Consider the following 20,926-nt stretch of genomic DNA (forward strand, 5'->3'; position numbering starts at 1 on the left):
CTCTGGTGCAGCTAGTAGTGTCCAGAGAGATGTAGATACCCCCAAGAAAAGATTGTATTCATAAGACCAAACCTTCACCTGGTTGAAACTTTAATTGCCATAGGGTGAAGTTGTTATTACAACCAAAGGGTATAATTGCAGATCGTGTTACTAGATCTCATTATATCACTTTAAAGAGAGTCAACATGTTTCTGCCCCGTCTCGCACAGCCGGGTCTAAGGGGCATACGTCAGGACAAACAATACAAAATAAAAATGCTTTACTCACACAATTTGTGTAGTACTACATGTTTTTTTTAACACTCTGTTTCTAGATAGGTGAGGTATACCTTGATAAGGTTACCGTATTTCTACAGGAGGAACGGACGCATTGGTCCCAGGCCGCATGTGGATACTAATCCGCGTCTAGTGCTGGCTCTGCCCCTGGACTTTAGTACCATAAGCCAAGCAATCCCATTGTTGCACCGACAGCGAGATCAGTTGAAAAAGGTGAGCAAATACTCTCAAGGATCATTGAAGAAGCAGTTTCTTTTGTGCATAATTTAATCCTTTACATGTAAACTAATCAAAGGCTGCAAAAAGTGATTGTGTCCTCGAAAGACTACATCTGTGCCAACAAAACTGTTCACTTTCATTTTCTTTTTTTTACTTAAATGGTTTTTTAATAAATTCACTGATCTAGAAGATCCACCAAATTATGAGGATTAGAAGGAAGTTCTCAAGTGCAGCCTTCAGTCTATACACAGGGTGGCGCTGTTGGCTCAAATTCTTTGCTGCTGCAGCCAGCATTATGTCCAGATGCTCCAAAAAGCCCACACAAGTTCCCAGCCAACCTCTACATAAAGTTAGTTTCATTCAGCAGGACTTATGTCAAGTTCAGCAGTGAAGGCCCAGCATGTGGCAGCACCAATGACATTCCAGAAAATGGCAAAAGACTATCTGGATGACCCAACAGAGGTGTACCTGTACCAAGACCCATTGATCTATCAGTATCAGTATGGCAAGGGGGTCAGTGGCTGGGCATTGACAGATGAGAAAGACTAAGTCAAACTTCGATTCAACCATTGACTTTGAAATGAGCGAATTCTGATAGTCTGCTGAAACAGAAAGATTCTGTTTTCTTCAAAGAAGTTAAAGAACAAGATGTCTCCCAACCCTATTCTTTCTTAGATTCCCTTATCGGGCTGCCAGTGAATATTTTTAAACAGAGACTGCCTTATGTTGTGTATCGCTTCCATGAGGAAGGCAGACATAGGCACACCAAACATTTGGAACCGGTACCTTATTTGCATTAAAGTGTACTACCAAATAAATTATTCTTAATTTTGTAGAGGGTAGGAATGTCTGGTAAGTTACACTAGGATAATGTATTTTTAAGGAGATCCTTCTACATCAATGCTTGCCTTTTAAATAATGGGATATATACTTTCACTTTCCTTCATTAACTTAAGGCCATCATTTATAGGTTCATCTGAGACCAATCAGTTTATTTACCAAGACTAAACTACATTTGCTAATCCCCAGATTATTTTCATGTTCTTATCAACACCACAGGTATATTCCTTTCAGCTGAAATAATAAATCTTACAATACCGTTTACAATGACCAGAAGAAGGACCATTGCCTTCTATCTAATTAAATGGGAAACAAGAGGAGTCAAAGGGGTATCCCCCTGTGAATTTGGGAGATTTGTTGATTAGAAAAATGCAGAGTGGTCTCTCAAATGGCAAACTCTAATTAGGTGATCAAATTGTGGTCTGCTTTATTACATACAGTAACATTTTGTTATTGTTAGAGTGATTAGCAAGGTTCATGAAACTAGTTTTCTGTGATTTGTGGATCTTTTCACTTCCTAGTTAATGCCACACCATTGTACCAGGCTATGCCATCTTGCTCCTCAGGCATCAATATGCTTACATTGACTATCCAATATTGACACTGTATTTTTGCCCTCCACAGGCCATCTTGTTTGTCAGAAGACTGCCCCATAGCGCTCCAGCTTAGTAGATCATCCCTGCACCCAAGATGATCAATGCCAGAAGGATGCAGATAAACTATCCATTCCTATACTGTACAATTTTTATTTTCATAACTATAACTACTTAGGAACTTTATGAGTCCTCTCTATTTTTCAAGACAAAGGTAGCACATTGATTAGATAACTCGAGTGTCTGGAGGCTGAACAACTGTGTGCTTTTAGTAACTGAACATTCATCTTCCTTCCACAACAGACTTGATAAGCTCATCAACTTGATGTGTTGTGTTTGTCTAGCTGTACTTTTGTCTAAAGTCTACGCCCTATGTATTTTATTCTGATGAAGTAACCTCCTGCCAAGTCCTCTTGACTCCTCCTGAGACTTGAAGGGTTCATTATGCTTACATTATTAAATAACTCAACACTATGTTGGTAATTATTATCATGGTAGTCTCAGCTTTGGATTTCTACTCATTCTGTTTTCTTTTAGTCTAGTTGGTGGCTGTGCTGCACTAGTTTACCTCACCAAGTTCATTTATCGTGTACTGTTCCACTTCCACTAACATTGAGGAGGCCCTTTCAAAATCCTTATATTAAGGTATGGACTGCTGATAATTTGCAAAGGAGAAGACATTGCTTTACCGACCCAGCTAAGAAAAGAAGCTCTGGGGAAGGAGGGATTAGCGGTTATTAGTTACAGAGGGTAGAACGAGGGCATTTAAGTAGTATACAAATATTGATGACACTGGAAGAGTGGGTGCTGCTCAGCCTCATCAAGCAAACATGGGAGGGTTGTATATCATCATTCATATTCTGTTTTACAACAGTGTCTGCCGGGGGTTCCGGACTACATGAGGTAAAGTAAGTAAAGTAGTTAACAACACATGGCACATGAGATAAGGTATGGAAATATTAAGAATATGGAAGGAGGTGGTGATGAACACATTCAGGCAATTGGTTTGTGATGGCACAGGTGCAAAAAAGAACATCCTTGTCATCATTGCTTCGATGGTGTTTTGTTTTTACCTGTGTACGATGCTATTCTTTCAACCAATAATGCAAAGACAGATATTCATGAAGAAAATAAAATCCATTATTTTAAATGAACATAAAAGTATAAAAGTCCCAAACTCTCTTCCCACAACAGGGCCACCCATTCACTCTAACAGGACATACACCAAAAACACTCTGTCCATGACTGTCCTTCCCATCCTCACCCCCAGTCCTCATAAAAATAGGCCTCCACAGCCTCCTCCAGGACCAAAAGTGCCTGCTGGACCAAATTATATCCTCAAGGTACTGCAGGATTTTCTGAAGATTGGCATTGTCTGTTGTGTGATGGTGGTGGTTTGGGTGGTGGTTTGGGTAGCTGGGGACCTCAGCTGCATGAGGGAGTGGAAATGTTCTTGACAGTGCCCGACCTGCTGGTAGCAGGAGGCCTCTTCCTCCTCAATCACCATCAGTTGGTGTTACTCCACTGCAATTGTTTCCATTTCCAGTAGGCTCAGCTGAGTGACTGTGTCCCACTGAGGGTGGGCTTCCCGGCAGGTCATCCAGCAAGAATAACTACATGCTCCAAAGAAAAAAGACAAAACATGAATTATAGTACTCAACTCATTGTATAGTAGCCACAAGTTTGCTATTCACCTAGGGCCAATGGAATGTCTTACATATGATTCTTGTCAAAACATAAATTCTTCCCATACTTACTTCCCACAATTCAGCAGCAGTGTGTGGTCTGATTTAAATCATGGCCACCAACATAATCAAAAATAGATCTTTTTACTAAGAGAAGAGAAAAAATGTAAATGATTTCATGTGGTGACACCTGCTACACGTTTTATGTTTGTCAAATAATAAATGAGCTGCTAAACATAAATATATATTCCCATTGATAAATACGGCACATTTGATTAATGCAGCACAATTTACTTGACTATAATGTGTAACATTAATGGAGACATCCTGGAGGGGCAGCATGGTTTTTTGGGATATCTACTGGTTTTTCATCATAAATTCCAATGTCTCTGTTGTTATTCTTCCTACTGCCTCCTGAGTCCCACCCAGAGTAACACTACTGCATGAATTCCACACCACACCCTCTACCCAATATAATTCTGTTCAAAAATTGTTGCCATTATTATGGGGTAAGTAAGTGACAGTAATGAGTAAGGTTAGGTAGGTAAAACAGCAGACTTGGCCTAAGTTTATGTTTGTCAAGCGATTGGCTGGGTGTCATTTACTGGTAGGCTTAGTCTCATGGGTAATGGGAGGAAGAAGATGGAACAGTAATAAAGCCGGGAAAGTAGTCACTTGGGCAGAAACTATGGGCTAGATGTAGGTAAGTAATATTTACCGACTCTTAAATACCGAATTTTACCGATTCGGTATTTAAGAGTCGGTAAATATGAAGGGGGGAGATGTAGGGAAATCCAGATGTTTTTTTTCCGAATCGGTAAAATTCAGTATTTACCGATTCGGTAAATACCGACCGGTAATGCCCATAGGAATGAATGGGCATTACCGATTCGGTATTTCCCGAATCGGTAAATACCGAATTTCACAAGGGTGCAGGGGGTGTCACTTTGACACCCTCTGGCCCCCCCCAAAACGGGCCGGGTGCCATGTGGCAGGCATACATGCCCCAAGGGCAAGTCTGCCTGTCACATGGCAGAGGTGTGCATGCACACATGTGCATGCACACCGGAATCGGTATTTTACCATCAAATAGGATTTGATGGTAAAATACCGATTCGGTAAGGCTTGTGGGACTCAGAAGAGTCCCACCTACATCTCAAATTTACCGAATCGGTATTTTACAGAATCGGTAAATTTACCGATCGGTAAATTTACCGATTCTGTAAAATGACTGGCCCTACATCTCAAAATCCAATTACCGGTCGGTAACGGCCGAATTCGGCCGTTACCGACCGGTAATTGGCCACCTACATCTGGCCCTATGGGAGAAATGTTGCACATGCCTTGGTGGGATTTCAATGTATGGGCTGAATAGAACAGGAAGGATGGAGTAAATTATAGGTGAGTGGGCACTGGGCTTCGCACCTTTTCTTTTAACAATTGAATTGTAGGGAGGATGATATAGATACATTATAGGCTGGATAAATTCTGAAAGGATTACTGCATGGGCTTAAAAGAAAGCAAGGAATAATTTAACAAACACAGTACTTTTATTGTAAAAGGAAAGTAACTTGTCACTTGTCCCAGCAGCCACTACTTCTCCCTCTACTTGACGGTGATCTCTGTGCTCCTCTGAAGGAACCTGGAGTACTTCCAGTTCTAGACAAAAACATAACACACATATTTGGATACCTGCTATAAGTTACCCTCTCAATATATTTTACAAAGTAATACATCACTAATGTTAGGTTATTTTGGGCCAGATGTACGACCAAACATTTTGCGAGGTGCAAATGGCGTCAAAATTGCGACTTGCAATTTGTGCTTGCAAAATGCTATGTACTACAGTGTCTGCGACACTGATTGCGATTCCAAATGGGGTGGCAAATTGCCTGCCTCGTGCATATTCACGAGGCACTCGCAATTTGCAATCCTATTGGGAATGGCTGTCCCTCTCAGGTATGTTGGCCTGCTGTGCTCAGGTAGCCTCCATGCCTGGGACTGCTTCTAAATAAAGCAGTTTTTTTTAATGCAGCCCGTTTTCCTTAAAGGAAACCAAGTTGCATTTAAAAAAAGAAAAATGAAATGATTTTGTTTCATATTTAAGGGCAGGTAGTGGTCCCTGGGACCACTGCCTGCTCTTAAACAATACTTTTTGAGCCAGTCACAAAGGGGAAGGGGCCCCTGTGGACCCTTACCATTTGTGATCCATTACCACCTTCTTGAAGAGAGTGCAATTGCAAAATATTTTCACATGGCTTCTGAGTCGCTATTAGGAAGGGAAAGTCCCTTCCTGATAGCGAGTCTCAAAATCTATTTAGAGAGTCGCAAATAAATTGGTACTGCTAAATAAGCTTTGCACATGGCCCTGTAGGGCTTTGCATGCGCAAACGGGTTGCAAAACAGGTTGTACTTCTGGCCCAATATTTACTATCAAAATTATCACTTTGAAATGTCTAATGGTCCAAGTAAGTAGCCAACCATTCAATGATAATTAATATTTTTTTTCATTATGTAGGAGCATGGCGCAGAAATGATTGAAAAAAGAATGATGGGATGGAAGTAAAGGGAATGGACGTATGGTGATATCTCGCCATGCTGTGCTGTCATGGCATTACAGAACTTTAAATGACATCCTGCTTGGGTCCATGAAAACCATATCTGTACTATGGACTTTGCTCAATTAGCCTCATGTCAACCTACATGGTGAGAATATGTAGGCCTGTGTTCCTTTACGCTTTACAGGCAATCTTCTGTTAACAAAAGACATGTGAAAGACGGATGATAGAAAGGTTAATAAAATGGCTGGGGAAGAAAGCTACAGACAGGAGGAAGTCAGCTGCGGTTTCCAGAGGAATATGAAAGAAACTCAAGGAGGCAGGTTTGCGTAGCTAAAGTATACACTAAAGTAGATAGGGGGAAGTTAGAGAAAAGACAGTAGACCCTAATGTATACAGAGTTAAAGGTAGAAACTTTTCACAATGACTTACAAGGAGCACCAGAAGGAATGGCAAGGATGGAGGCTGCTTCAGTCCGATGGGACAAGTGGGGGTTGGCTATAGAAGACTGTCCTGAAAAGAGAAAAAATAAAGTGGAGACCAGCTAGTAGGGGCAGAAGTTTGAGTTTATTTACTTTGCCTGGCGAGTTCATAAAACTGTGTACAGAAAAGCATAAGATATTGAAAATTTGGGGTACAGTGGTATTTAAAACTTTAAGTTATAACTATACATTTTAACTTCTAATATTTGTATAGTTTACGTTTTATAAAAAATAACAAAGTTTTTCTAACTGTTTCTAATCCTAAACTGAATCCTTCACCGTATTTCTGCCTTTTTTAATAAAAATGTGTTTTGAATCATAGAGTAGAGTGTCATTAAGTGGAGTGTCCTAGAGTATAGTGGAGAAGAGTGTGGTAGAGTGTAGTGTCTTAGAATGAACTGTCGTAGAATAGAATGTTGTAGAGTGGAGTAGAGTGAAGAGGCATGGAGTAGAATGCCGTAGATTGGAGTGTCGTAGCATGTCATGTAATACAGTTTTGTGATGTTGAGTGTCATGGCATACAGTAGAAAGGCGTATAATGGAGTGGTATAGATTTGATTGGCATAGAGTAGAGTGGCGTTTTGTACAGTGTAGTGGTATGGAGTGTAGTGGCGGGTCATAGAACAGAGTGGAGTGTTATTGAATGGTTTATCATAGAGTGTTTTAGAGTGCAGGGGCATAAAGTGGAGCGGAGGGCTGCAGAGTGGAGTGACATGTTGTAGCTTGGAGTGGTGTGTCATACAGTGGAGTGGAGTGTCATATAGTGGAGTAGCATAGAATGGGGTGGCATATAGTGGAGTGTTATGCAGTCTTGTGGTGTAGATTGCCATGCCACACAGCGGAGTTGCGTAAAGTAGAATGGCAAAGACTGCACTGGTATAGAGTGGAGTGGTGTGTCATACAATGCAGTAGAGTGGCATGTGATAGAGTGAAGTAGTGTGCCATGGAGTTGAGTGGTGTTTTATAGAATGGAGTGACGTGTCGTACAGTGGAGGGCAGTGGTGTGTTGTAATATGTCATAGAGTGGAGTAGACTTGCGTAGAGTGGAGGGACACAGAGTAAAGTTGAGTGTTTGAGAGTGGAGTGGCATACAGTGGAATGGCATGTGATAGAGTAGAGTGAAGTGGTGATTCATAAAGTGGTGCATTGAACAGTGTCTTAGAGTGAAGAGGTGTGGAGAAGAGTGGCGTAGAGTGGAGTGGCATGTCGTACAGTTGAGTGTCATTTCATAGGGTGGAGTGGTGTGTCATAGAGTGAACCTGTGTGTTGTGGGGTGGAATGAAGTGCCCGGAGTGGAGTGGCACAGACTGGAGCAGCATATAGTGGAGTGGCAAGTGGTAGAGTGGAATGGTATGTCATCCAGTGGAATGGCATGGCATTTTGTATAGTGGAGTGCCATATTGTACAGTCGAGTGGCGTGTCATAAAGTGGACTGGAGTGACGTAGAATGTCATATTGTGAAGTACAGTGGCATACAGTGGAGGAGCATAAAGTAGAATACAGTGTTGTAGAATGGAGCAACATAGAATGGAGCAACATAGAATGGAGCAGCATGTCATATAGTAGAAAAATAGAGTCAAATATAATACATTATTTGACACCAAAACAAAAATATTCTAATCAGGAGAAATGGAGATTTGCAATTGTAAAGATGTAAGTGAAAATAGTAACTAGAAAAATGAAACCATCAACTATGGGTATCTAGTCATGCTGGAACAGGGCAAAGTCATAAATTCAGGCTGACTACAATGGAGCAGGGGCCAAAAACAAAAATATTCTAATCAGGAGAAATGGAGATTTGCAATTGTAAAGATGTAAGTGAAAATAGTAACTAGAAAAATGAAACCATCAACTATGGGTATCTAGTCATGCTGGAACAGGGCAAAGTCATAAATTCAGGCTGACTACAATGGAGCAGGGGCCAATTACCGGGAATCAGTTAGGTCTGATGAACAGAGTACTTGAATCCTGGTTGCAGAGTGTTGCAATACTCTGCATCCAGAATGTGTCATGCTGTAGCAGTTCCCAGGAGCTGCGAAGGTGTGATGCAAAGCCCTGCATCATCATGGAGGATGCTGTCAATGTAGGGCTTGCAATGTGAAGTTTTGTGTCAAAGATGTGTAGTGCACCAGCTGGTACGAAGAATTGCTGAGGCTTGCAATAACAGGTCTTGTGTCATTGTCAAGGATTCTGTCAATGAGGACCTTGCAATGTGAAGGCCTGTGTTGAAGATGCATCATGCAGCGGTGGCTATGAGGAGGCTGTGGGCTTCGATTCAAAGTCCAGCAATAGAGGCATGCATCGTGTAGGGGCGGTTCTGAATTAAATCTGTGAAGAGATGCATCATACTGCATAGGTTCTGCCCAATGGGTCCAAGGCTGCAGAGCCACCACTTGGAAGACAAGAATTAGTGAAAATTGTTGAGGGGAAAATGGAAGAAATTATGAAAAGGTTGACTAAACATGAAGAAGAGATTTTCTTAAAAAACAAAGGAAATTTGCTCTGGTTCAGAGGGATTAGCAATGTGGCAGAATCTTAACATTCAGCCACAAATATGACGATCCAAGAAGAAACATTAAGATATCCCAGAACCTAGCATCACTACTTTTGTAATTACCTTGGATATGCCCCACCTATATACACGTACTCAACATAGTGATGGACTCCAAGTGTGCGGACATTTTCTAAAGGAAACTTTCTCTGTTTTTCGGCACAAAGACACTATTGATCATGAGAGAATTCTGTTTTGACAATAATTTTTGGCCTTTAACAGCCAGGGGTACAGACAAATTCAGGGCACGGCTAAGGGTACGGCAAAGGCACCTACTTTCCTCCAAGCTCCGCCAACTTTCTAAAGTGTGACAAGAGCAGCAAGTGTCTGTGACCATAGAGGAGTTTAGCACATATGTAGTAGTGTGGACAAGCTACATAGATAACCTGTTCATGATATGGATAGGTGAGAAGGACCAGGCATCTAATTTCAGTGATAAACTAAATGATAACACGTATAACTTGAAGTTTGAAGGTAACATCAGTAAAGTAAGTGCTGATTTTTGTGACAGATGAAGGGAATAAACCAAAATCTAAACTACATAGGAAGAGGACAGCAGGCATGCACAAAGTAGCCACCTGAGAAATCTAATAAACAGTATCCCATATGGAGAATACCTTCGGAGTCATAGAAATTGCAGCTCTGATGCCACCTTTTATGAAGAGTATAAAGTGATGACAACCAGGCTCAGAGAACGTGGATACAGAGAGTGTATTAAAGAGTGCACCTGAAAAAGCTCAGAAGAGTTGTAAAGATAATCTTTGGCCTCGAAACTGGCCCATAGTCTAGAGGTCTTTTCTGTGGCTAGATATATTACAATCTTCATTGATAAGGCCCAGATGTAAGGAAAACACTTAACAAATACTGGAATATACTGAAAACAAGGAACACGCTTTTAGACATGTTGGATAGTCATTGCAACATTACTTTCAGGAAAGGTAAATCTCTAAAACACAAATTGTGCAGAATGTAGGTCCCGAGCAAAGCCAGGAAACCTATGATAACAGAGGGCTTTTACAAAGGTGGAAGTTGCCAACCCTGAAAGTGTAGTCATAATATGAAACAATACTTCTCTCCTCTTAGTAAAACACACAAATGTATTGAGAAATATCCAACTTGCCATTCTGATTTTTGTGTGCATGCTCTGTATGTTCTTGTGAAAACATTTACATAGGTAAAACTACATTTCTAGTGAAGGTATGTGTGCAGAAGCATACGCAAGCTATAAAATACAAGGATAAACAATACCCTGTGGCATGCCACTCAAGCAACACACAAAGGTGACAGAGACCTGTTAGGTCACTATGTTCTTAATGGAATTCCTATCTCTATGAGAGGCAGGAGTCAGATACGCAAAATTAGACAGTTAGAATCTAGGTATATATTGAATTAGGACTTTAAGGCTCCGCAAGTTCTGAATATGGATGAGGAGATGTTTATCATTTGGGAGAAATAAGTTAATACTGCATCACCTGTCCATGCGGTTGCATGACACGAAAGTAAGTTACCTCTTGGTGAGTAGTAAAAAGGGAAATTGATTTGAAGAGTAGTTCATTTCTCTCTCTTTTTTTGTGTCTGCACAAGTGATATTTGTTTTTAATATGAATTTGGTGGCTTGTGTTTTGTTTAGACAGGGTGGAATACTACTTCAAAAGAAGTGGACCAACTACATCTATGCTACACTGATGCCTGTGTGGCAGGGCTCGTTTCCTCTACTTTTCTCCATGTGAGACCAAAGAGTTGAAAACTCAAAAGAGCTGTGATATCTTTTTCTTTATTTATTATTTTTCTGGTTTCTTTAAAATCCTCTTTTTTTCAATCACACTCATCTGTTTGGAGACGGGCATGTTAAAACGTGATTATTGTGGAAAGCATGATAGATATTTGACTCTGCCCGCAATGGGTACATGTGACTTCAACTTTGTTGACATTTATAGATAAATCATAAGAGGAACTACATGTGAAGAAGACATGATGTGATTGCCTAATGAGGCTCAATACCACAGAGATATATTTTCTCAGTGCAGAATTATGTTATATTGCCAATGATTAGTCTCACATTATATTGTGTCATACTAGTTAAAATTGGAAGAAAGTGTACTACCGAGATACAGTCAATATTGTGGATATAAAGAATATCTTATACTGTTTGCTCACTTGGGCACAATTTATGACCTGTGTAAGTATCAGACACACACATGTATATATAGTGGCAATATCTAGTGTGAAGTGATGACACACAAATATGTGAATTTATCACTTTTTAGGACAAAACGGATGATTAAGGTATCAAATAAGAAGAATGTCCGCAATAAGTACTTTGACAACTGCTTGAGATTGTTTTAAGAAGTCTTTCTGGTTTACGCACTATGCGTGATGATGTGTTTCAGTATGGTCGACAGGTGTTTGGGAGCACAAGATGCCAATATTATACTTATTGCCCACTCATTAGATTATAATGTTTCAAATAATAACAATATATATTGAAAGTACTGTATTAGTCAGCCTATTACTATCAGGTGTAGCTTTATTAAATATTCTATGTATTTGAGTGGAAAAATGTGATGTATCCATGCAGCATTTTGGGCAATTTCCTGTCGCAGGTACTAGGCTTACCCACACAAGTGAGGTATCATTTTGTATCAGGAGACTTAGGGGAATGCTGATTGGAAGAAATGTTGTAGCTTACTGCAGATTCCGTACCATTTAATCACATAAATGTGTTGATAATGTTTTTTTATCAAAGTTTGATGTTTACAATGGATTTTGGAAAGAAAAACTTGGTGAGATCCATGCAATTCTCCCCACCTTGAATCCCCTGGGTTTTTTGTTTTCAGAAATGGTTAAGCTGGCTAGCTTTCCCTAGGTGCCAGCTGAACTAGGGCCCAAAATCTACAGCTACGCACATTGGGAAAAAAGGGTGAGTGTTCAGTTGAAGAAAGTGATGCGTCCATATTGGGTTTTGGCACATTTCATGTCTCAAGAGCTTGTCCTAACAACACAAGTGAGATGCCATTTTAATTTGAAGACACGTGGGAACATAGAAAAGTAGAACATTTGTTTTTACCAATTCGATTTCGCTGCATGTATGCATTTCAAAAGTAAGCCAGTGTGTAATAAGGAAGATATTTTGAAAAGTACCCTCAACATCAATGCTAGTACGGGTGCGCACAAAGTCAGAGATTTAGCCACTGCTCCTAAACTTCTTAACTTGTGCCCATTTCAGAAATATGTGAGTTTCCTTGATTCTCATTTTTCATTTTACATATGTCCCCATATGTGTTGGTTAATAAATGTAAATGTACAGGAATTTATATAGCGCAAATCACCAAGCGGTTTCTAAGCGCTTGCTTAGGGAACCCGTCCTGGTATTCCCCTGTGAGATAACCCCGGCAGGGTATCCGCAAGGTGAAAGTCAGGCATCCCGCCGCGAGGGGCCGTTGTGGAGATTAAGCAAGCTATTGCCCAGAGTCGCAGAGTGTGAACCCGTGAATCAAGTAGGCACCGGAGCGAGAATTGTCGAGTCCATGGACATTTTAGGACTCAAGACCCCGCCGAGCCGGGAATTGAACCCTGGTCCCGGGCTGACCTCTGCTTCCAGGTCTGCCTCCTCTAACCAGTGAGCCACACTTCTCTTGGTTTATACTTGGTACACAATGAGAAACTATTGTATGGTGCAGCTCAGTTGTACCTCGGTGTGTAATGGAACCTACAAATCATATACATCCTCACAATTAGAAGGGTCTTGCATATGTAATGTTTTTTTAATTAGGCCAATGTGATAAAACATAACAGTTGAAAATGTTGTCACAAATGGCCGTTTTTTCCTGCTCATTTTCAAAATTACTTTAGTTCAACGGTTGGGGGCAGATCAATAAGAATTTGGCGTATGGCAGCGCAGCAAGTCACCTTGTTGTGCTGCCATATGTCAAAATGAAAGGGCAGGACAAATGGGATCCCAATGTGAATAATGCTAAAACTGTAGTAAAAAATATGTCTTTTTTATTCAGCTCTGCATGTTATGGTGACTTTAGCACAGAAAACCGTTAAATTGTCGTGCAGGCCTCAGCCAGACCCGCTAGTGCAAGGGGTTCGCCCTTCTGCGCACAAAGTCCTCAGACCCAAAGGAAAAAGTTGGCACGGAAACTGGAATTGCAAAACCTAGAGTTTATTACACCTCATGAGGTGGTGCTAAAGTTCAGACAGTACCCTTCGGCACTATGAGAAGTAACACAAAGGGCTACTGGACACATGGTTTATTTATACCTACACAGGGGCTCAAAAGAAGGCGGTACAAAGCATAAGAGCACATTTTTTGTCCATACAAGGTAATATCGAGAAGCACAATTGATCAGTGGGAGGAGTTAACAGTCTTGGGGTCTCGGCTAACACATTCCAATCTAGGGCTAACCATTAGCAGATGCAAACCCTAACGGTCAGCGGCAAAACACAGAGATGTTATTATTAGACTGTTGCCGGGCAGATTCAAAGGCCATGAACAGAAAGGTAGGACAACGCACATGGTCGACACGAGGCAGCGCGTGGCAGACAAAATGGCTGCCGTGAATTCAAAATGGATGCCGCTAAATGTCAAGATAATGGCTAAAACTCAGATGTCTTTTGCTAACGCTCAACTCAATCGCAGTCAAAATACAACAGACGACCCTTTTAGCGTTAGCTAAAGACATCTGCCCTTTTTGGATAATCTATGCATTCATCCCGTATATCTATGCACATTATATTGGTCACTTCTTTATCCAATGATTGTTGCGCTTTTACGGCATTTCGTTTGGACGGTATGCAGGCAGTTACGCACATAAAACATAGCATTGGACCACAGTGTATACACATACAACAGGTGAAAATCAATGCGATTGCAACACACAGGATAGTCAGTAGTTTCCAACCCCAAGCGTTAATCAAAGCCCAAAACCATCCAACAAATGTCCAGGTACCGTTTTTCTCATGAATATCAGAGGCTATCTTGTGCAATTTAAGAATTGCTTCATATACAGAGGATGAATTATCAGGAATGTACACGCAACAACTACTTCTGATGACTTTACATGCTCCTCCTCTATCTGCTAACATAACATCAAGGACCATTCGGTTCTGAAGAGTTACAATTCTAGCAATTTGCAGTTCCTCAGTAATGTTACCAAGTGCTACAGCAGTTTCATTGGGGACAGCTTCCACAACTCTAGTTAATCGTCGTATTTTCCTGCTATTTAAGGCACCACCTACAAACGGGAACAGGCCTAAATTAAAATCAACATATTGCTGCAGACTAGTGTCTGTTTGGTTGATATCATTAATCCGAATCGTTCGCTTATAACGGTTCATGGAAATATTTTTAAACAGTTTAAAATCTCAGTAATAAGAAGCAGGTGCAAGGATAAGAGGGGGTAATGGGAAAGATACATAACAAATACCGGACCACCCTATAGGTAATCTATGATACCCATGACTTCCACATACTAGATATGTGTTATGTGAAGCCAGAAATGTACTATCATTTATTCCATCTATATTCAACACAACAACACATTCACTAACTCCCACTGGAATTCGTCCAGTACTTTGCACACAGAGGTTAGCTTTAGTTCGTGTCACAGTAATTACAGATTCATTGCTCGTGGTAGAGTCTCTTGTATGGGTGAAAACATAAGGTGTAGAAGCATTGTCCGGTCGATATTCTTCCCACTCCCATATAGTTCCATTCGCTTGAGGATAACCATGTTCATCTTGATAACAATCTTTATTCAAACGGAAGAGAAGTCCACCTACTGCAGGTTTTCTGTTTGAAAAGAGAAGAGTGTACCAGGCTCGACAAGAACCATTGTGCGAAAAAGGAAGCGGAATAAACGGCGTTCCACCTTTCTTTTGATGAGCTGGAAGCATACCACAAATCCAGCAGTTTGTAGTATTCGTGGCATCGTGGGTATGGTGGAGCATTTGAACAAATGTATTATTCAGATAAGATTCTCGATGCTTATGCTCATGATAGGGAAGAGTAAAATGCTGATGCTCTTCCGGAATCGAAATAAGAAATTTTCGAGCAGGGCTCGCCATTTCGACTGACCAGGTGATCACTGCTATAACTGTTAGAACAACAAAAACACCTAATACTCCTAAAATCTTTTTCTTAGTAGTATTCATAGTCACAAAGTCTTCTTCAAACTAAAAAACAGAAAAAATAAAATAGTCAATGAGCTCTTTACTCTGGGCAGACGTTGGTTTCTTCACCACAGACCAAGACAGGTGTCACTACACTACGCAGGGCTGATCCCCCTCCCTTGTCATATCGGCTCTCCGTTTCCACTACCCAGAGTGGTTGCTGAACCAGTCTCGCAACAAAAAAAACCTTCAAAACACTCTCTTTGATCTCAAGTCGTAGCGTGCTGCTCCAGGAGTCGTCTGGTCCGGTAAGAACTCCGCAGATCCGTCAGGTGGTACAGCAGGGCCTTTCTCCGTAGCCAAGATATCCCGATGATCGGTCAAAACAGCAGGTTCCACCAAGGTCGGCAATACCTTGCGACAGTGGATACTATGAATCCAATTCTTTTTGTTGGTAACTCGGACTGCCGTTCTCGTGGCGAGGAGTACTTGCTCTGGTTCACGCCACCTCGGTTCCTAGCTGCTTGACCTTTCGAATAGTTTGATCATCACATAGTCGCCGGGACGGAGTCCATGGCCCTCACCTTGGGATTTATGCGGGAGCGCTTCTCGAACCTGTTGATGAATAAAAACTAAGCTGTCAGTTAATTGTGCCAAATAGTCATTCATTAAAACACAAGATACATCGTACACAGATCTTGGCTTCGGAACTCCCCAAATGTTCATCGGTCATCCAAATACCACCTCGTACGGGGTAAGACCCGTCCGAGAATGTGGTACCGATCTAATGGACAACAATGTCAATGGTAGCGCATCTGGCCACGTCAAGTTTGTGGAGGCTTGAATTTTCGCGATCTTGAGCTTGAGAGTGCCATTATACCTTTCCACCAATCCTGCAGATTGTGGATGGAACACAGCATGGAACCTTTGCTTAATTCCTAATTCCTTCAGGACAAACTTGATAACTTCCCCGACAAAATGAGGTCCGTTATCATTCCATAAAAGTCTGCAAACACCAAACCTCAGGAAGAACTTCTTCAGTAGCACCTTAGCAGTAGTAATAGCCGTATTATCTTTCGTAGGGTATGCCTCAATCCATTTACTGAAGGCACAAACTACCACTAGGACATACTTTAAATTATTACACCGCTCAAGTTGAATGTAGTCCATTTGCAAGACTTCAAAAGGGGCAGTTGGTGTGAAAAACCCTCCAGATGGAACTTGTGTCCCCTTTCCAGGATTGTATTGTAAACAAATCAAGCAGGACTGTACTACTCTCTTAGCTGTGTTAGCAATCTCAGGATGCTCCCAAACTTGCGTAAGCATTTTCGTCATCGCAAGAGCTCCTCCATGTGCTACCCCATGTGCCATCTGAACCATAGGTTGCACGAAAGCTATGGGTAGCTTCCATCGATCCATTGGCTTGTTTCTCCAACAACCTTCATCGTCTAACTCTCCTTCTTTAGACAATTGTTCACGTTCTTTGTCAGAAGCTGTCTTCTGTATCTCTCGCACTTCCTGCCTAGCATCATGCCATCTTTCAGCTTGCGACTTCACTACATACATAGAAGTGGTATTTCTCTGCATTGCAGTGTCACGTGCTATACGATCTACAAAAGCATTTCCTTCTCCAATCTTGTCTGTAACCTTCTTATGTGCACTGCACTTCATTATAGCAATTTTCTTCGGCAATGTCAATGCAGTCAAGAGATTGTGCACTAAATCTCCATGCATTATCTGTATTCCATGAGATGTAAGAAAGCCTCTTTCCTTCCAGAGTAGGCCGAAATCGTGCGCTACTCCAAAAGCATAGCGGCTATCTGTGTAAATGTTAACACACAAACCAGCACTAAGCTCACATGCTCGTGTCAAAGCTATCAGTTCAGCTGCTTGAGCCGATTTCTGTGGTATACGAGCTGTCTCCACTATTGTCTCAAGCATGGTAATTGCATATGCGGCTGAGGTCGTACTATCCGGTAATTTCAAACAAGACCCATCAACCCACAATTCACCATCTACATCTGGAAGGGGCGTATCCTGTAAATCAATGCAACCCTTTGTCTGTTCTTCAGTCAGAAAAATACAATCATGTGTGTCTTGTGACTGAGGCTGAGTCACCGGATATGGCAACAAAGTAGCCGGATTCAAAGTTGCACATCTCTTCAATGTAATGTGGAGGGCTAGCAATGTCAGTTCATATCCTGTAAGACGAGCGCTAGTCAAGTGCTGTGTCTTTGTCGGATTCAAAAGGGCATCAACAGCATGTGGTACTAGCACTAGCAATTTATGTGACAAAACTATTCCTTCACTCTGTCGAATAGACACCGCTGTTGCTGCAACTGAACGGAAGCATCCAGGTAATGCTCTAGCAACAGGGTCAAGAACTGCAGAAAAGTATGCACACGGACGTTGCTTATCGCCGTGTAACTGAACCAACACTGACAATGCACATCCATCTTTCTCATGCACGTAAAGTGTGAAAATCTTTGTGTAATCTGGTGTACCTAACACTGGTGCTGAACAAAGGGCTTGTCGTAATTGTCAAAAAGCACTTTCACATTCTTCTGTCCATGGAAGAGGTACTGGGGTATCTTTCGTCAAAAGTGCTAACAAGGGCTTAACAATGTATGAAAATCCCAAGATCCACTGTCTACAAAACGAAGTAAGACCCAAAAATGCACGTACTCCTTTCTGTGTGGTAGGAACTGGTGTGTCTAAAATTGCTTGTATGCGATCTGATGTCAATGCACATCCCTCCTTAGACAAAAGGTGACCTAAGTAGGTTACCTTTGGTCTACAGTATTGCAATTTCTTTCGAGAGACCTTGTGATGATGTGTAGCAAGAAAAGAAAGCAAAGATAAAGTACATTTTTCACACTGCTCTGGAGTGTCGGCTGCCAACAAGATGTCATCGACATATTGTATGAGAGCCATGCCTTCGGTCAATACAAAAGAATCAAGTTCCCTTTTCAATGCTTGGCTGTAAATACTTGGACTTTCAGTATAACCTTGAGGAACTCTACAGAATCGATACGATCGATTATTCAAAGTGAAACCGAACAAATATCGGCTATCAGAATGAATAGGGATCGAGAAGAAAGCATTCTTCAAATCGATTAGAGTAAACGTAGTGGCAGTTGGAGGGACTAAAGTAAGAAGTGTTGTGATGTCAGAAACTACAGGATATTGTGGTATAACTATCTTATTTACCTCCCTCAAATCAATAATGAACCTGTAAACTCGTGTGTCTGAATCTCTCTTCAAAATCGGAAGAATCGGGCAATTGCAAACATTGTATGGAACTTCCTCAACAACCCCAACTCGTATCAAATCATGTACAATTCGTATGAGTGCTTCTTCTCCCTCCTGTGAAATGCGATATTGTGGCAACCGAGGTAACACAGCTCCCTCCTTGACACTAATCTGGATCGGAGGAATAACCATCCGACCCACATCAGTGTCTGAGGTAGCCCATAAGGATTCAGGAAGTGAGGCTAATGCAGTGTCTTCTTTAACCAAGTAAATTCTATCACGTGCAGTGTAGTTATCATTCAAAATGACACGCACCCCTTCAGGAAAACATCGTATTGTGGCTCTAAAGTGCTTTAACATATCAATGCCCAAAATATTGTCTGGTGTTTTCGGGGAAAGTAAAAACGGACATGGAGCATTGAATTTATCAACATGAAATAAGAGTGGCTGGGACAATGGGCTAAGGGAAGGTGTTCCATCGAAAGCTATTGAAGTAATAGTTGTGCCAGACAGGGGAGCCCTCGGAACCAATTGTTTAGACAAAGCGCTACGTGTAACTCCTGTATCAACCAGAAACCGATCAGTAGAGCCCAAAACATGTGCTGTAACATAGGGACCCGTCTGATCTACTGGAACTTCAACTGATTCCTTACCCCATCCTAGGCAATGCTATGCATGAGCAGAATCGTACAAGTCAGGCTGAACATAATCCGACACTTGACATTGATTTCGCCTATCAAATGTGTTCTGTCTCTGTTGTGGGCGTGCATTCATGTCGGATCGGGCACGATCATTCATATCACCTCGAGGCGCCAAGAAACCTGAACCAGGTCTCCCTTGGCCCCGCCCCCTAGCATCCTGTTGAGGGTATAGCACCGGACAATTACGCGCCCAATGGCCGTGCTGCTTACAATATGCACATTGATTTGAAGATACGTCCGTACGACCATAAGGAGCATTAGAAGGCGTTCGGCCACCTCTATCATAATTTCTATCAGGACCCCTATCATAGCTTCTAGAAGGCGGACCATACACCTGGGCCAACATAACTTTTGTTTTTAACTCTTTCGACTTCTTGTCCTCAGTCCCCTTCGCCTCTGCCTCATGGCGCTCATAATACTGAGCCATCGTCAACACAGAGGCCGGAGAGGACGTAGTCCAAGAACTTTTGCTAGCTTTTAAACGGCTTGCTAAGCTAGGTAACAAATTCGAAACATATTTATCGACAAACAAATGTCCGCCGGTATCGTCAGTAAGGGACTGACCGCTAAAATCATGAAAGGCTTCCTCGAAACGAGTAAAGAAATCAGAAACCGATTCATCTGTCTTTTGTTTACAGGATGCTAAAACAGTCCAATCAATCTTTTTAGGGGGAATAATCGTTTTAAGTTTAGTCAGAATAGCTGCAGGAAGATCTAATATTAGCTGATGAGGATTTTGGGCGGGCACTCTATCCGCATCCATGCGCTCTATCTCCTTCCATTCGGCACCAAGAACAGCGCGATCATCAATTTTACAAATGGTCCTCCACATATCTGGGTGTAGAATAAGACCGAAAAACAAATCTATATCACACAAAGTCATGACACAAGAATTTAAAGCACCCTCAACTTCTTCATAAAAGGCGGCTGGGTTTTTACGCAGGTCAGGTAACGCATTTTTAAGTGCCATTACATCTGCTCTATTCCAGGGAGTGTACACCCAATTATAAATAAAATATCCCTTTGCATCAACAGAATTTTTATCATCATTATCACCCGTTCCTTCAGGAGGAACATACAGAGGCGCAGCTTCCCGCATACGTTTCATGACAACTGGTATCATCTTATCTGTCACGAAGATAGGACGTTGCGTCTCTCCGGGCGGATTAGTCTGTGGAACGGCATCCGCAGCCTTTTTCTGCTCCTTCAGATGTTTCGCCTCATCTCGTATTTTAACCAGTCGTCTAATGAAATCATGCGCCTGGGAAAAGACAAAAAGGCCATCACGTACTTGTTTATGATCAGTTGCAATATCAACAGGTTCTAAAACTGCGGAATATTTCCGAAACATTTCTATAACTTCATCGGCAAATGATGCAGTGAAATATAACTGCTCCCTTTCTAACCAATCTTGTATAATAGCTAAAAGATCAGAAGCAGAATATGTGCTACGTAATGCTTTGCGAGCAGCTTGTCTGATTTCAGCCGCGCGTTCTGCAGTCAAGAAAGATCGAGTGTCCCGCACTTTCTGTTGTCCCGAATCGGAATCCGCGTCACCCCCGGACGGAGCAGACGGAGCGATATACGGAGGTGGAGGTCGATCTAATAACAAAAAATCATCTTGTGGTTTATTAAGGACAGGATAGAGAGGCT

General features: G+C 41.6%; 1 long non-coding RNA gene across 1 annotated transcript; it reads right to left on the minus strand.

The window, feature by feature from the left end:
• Positions 1-614: 614 nt before the first annotated feature.
• LOC144827511 (uncharacterized) lies at positions 615-6,683 on the minus strand. Its single transcript, XR_013610225.1, has 3 exons — positions 6,603-6,683; positions 5,161-5,271; positions 615-3,547 (listed from the first exon to the last, which is right to left on the minus strand). It is a non-coding gene; the product is annotated as an uncharacterized LOC144827511 (long non-coding RNA).
• Between the last annotated feature and the right edge of the window lie 14,243 nt (positions 6,684-20,926).

Source organism: Lissotriton helveticus, chromosome 4_1 (assembly GCF_964261635.1).
Source record: "Lissotriton helveticus chromosome 4_1, aLisHel1.1, whole genome shotgun sequence".
Classification (NCBI taxonomy): Eukaryota; Metazoa; Chordata; class Amphibia; order Caudata; family Salamandridae; genus Lissotriton; species Lissotriton helveticus.